At 42.2% G+C, this 1,740-nt stretch overlaps 1 pseudogene; it reads right to left on the bottom strand.

Annotated features, from left to right (window-relative positions):
* Positions 1-544: 544 nt before the first annotated feature.
* Positions 545-1,519, bottom strand: LOC101991060 (annotated as a pseudogene).
* Between the last annotated feature and the right edge of the window lie 221 nt (positions 1,520-1,740).

Raw genomic sequence — 1,740 nt, 5'->3', positions numbered from 1 at the left:
GTTCACATCTGCTTGCTCTAGTGCTTAACTATTTTTGTTGACATCTGAAATGTTTCATTATGACTTAAAGTCACCACCATGGATGACTTTTCCATTTACATATATCCCACGGAATCAAAATGTCATATTGATTTAACCTCATCATTTTTCAGGTGATATTTTGCAGACGGTATAAAATTTGATAGCTATTCACATTTTAACATCTTATTCTTCTAGACACCAGTATGACTAGAGAGACATGTTAACAAAATATATAGGCTGCAGTACAGTTTTTAAAAATATTTGAAATTTATTTCAGTTTTGTGACAAAACTCCGTGTTGGTCTGACATAATAAAATTTTTGTGTGTGCTGTGAACTTTATTGATGGTGTTTAAGAGAGTAGGGTTCCTAAGCCTCTCAGTCTTTCCTGTTATTCTGAGGGTCTGGCATGGAAACTGTAATGGAAATGCTCAGAGTCAGGGACCGAATTAAAGCGGGGACTGCTCAACAGCCAAGAGCCTCTCTCTTGCTCTTGTGTCCATGTTGGGTGGGCTCCAGGGCTTCTTACTGCTTGGAAACCATGTAGAGTATGAGGTCCACCACCCTGTGCTCTAGCCATATTCATTGTCATAATAGGAAATGAGTTTTACAGTGTTGTCATTGAGAGCAATGCTGTCCCCAGCATCAAAGGTGGAAGAGTGGGAGTCACTGTAAAAGTCATAGGAGACAACCTGGTCCTCAGTGTAGCACCGGGTACCCTTCAGTGGGCTCTCTGATGACTGTTTCATCACCTTCTTTATATTTCCATACTTGGCAGCTTTCTCCAGGCAGCATGTCAGATCCTTGATGAACACAATGGGGATAAAAACAGAGAAGGCGATGCCGATGAGTTTGTCTTTCAGCTCTGTAATGGCTCTGTCCACAGCCTTGGCAGTATCAGTGGATACAGGCATGATGTTCTGGACAGCCCTACAACCATCACAACACAACTCCAATGAGGAGCCATCCATAGTCTTCTGGCAGACAGTGATGGTATGGACCATGGTCATGAATCCTTCCACAATGTCAACATTGTCATGGATGACCTTGACTGGACTAAGCAGTTGGTGGTGCAGGAAGTGTTACTGACAATCTTAACTGGGTTGTCATACTTTTCATGGCTCACTCCCATCACAAGCATGAGGTAGAGATTATGACCTCCTTGACCTCACCCTTCAAGTAGGGCCCAGCATTCTCCATAGCGGTGAAGACAGTAGACTCAACAACAAATTCAGCACCAGCATCATGCCATATGATGTTGGCAGAGTTTTGCTTCTGGAAGATGCAGATGGCCTTGCTGTTGATAACAAGATTCTCATTCACAGTCTTGACTGTGCTGTTAAACTTGTCATGGGTAGAGTCATATTGGAGCATGTAGACCATGTAGTTAAAATGAATGAAGGGGTCATTGATGGCAATGACTTCCACTTTGCTGGACCAGGCAACAGTCCTGGTATTTGACCCAATATGGCCAAATATGTTCACTCTGACTTTCACCATCATGTCTTGGGGATGAGACTGTCACTGCACAAGGAGACACAGTTGAGCTGTCTGTGGGACAGGGAGAAGCAGAAAACTGAGATAATAATTCTTTTAATTAACTGTCAATGGATCAAACACAAAATATCATCAGATTTGGCAAGGGCATCTATTTGCTGCATAATCTTGTCACCCCTCTAAAATTTTTTAACTTGCAGAAATCTTATTCAAAATGCACCTGT

This window comes from Microtus ochrogaster, unplaced genomic scaffold (assembly GCF_000317375.1).
Source record: "Microtus ochrogaster isolate Prairie Vole_2 unplaced genomic scaffold, MicOch1.0 UNK37, whole genome shotgun sequence".
Taxonomy (NCBI): domain Eukaryota; kingdom Metazoa; phylum Chordata; class Mammalia; order Rodentia; family Cricetidae; genus Microtus; species Microtus ochrogaster.
This window is presented reverse-complemented; position numbering and strand designations above follow the sequence as displayed.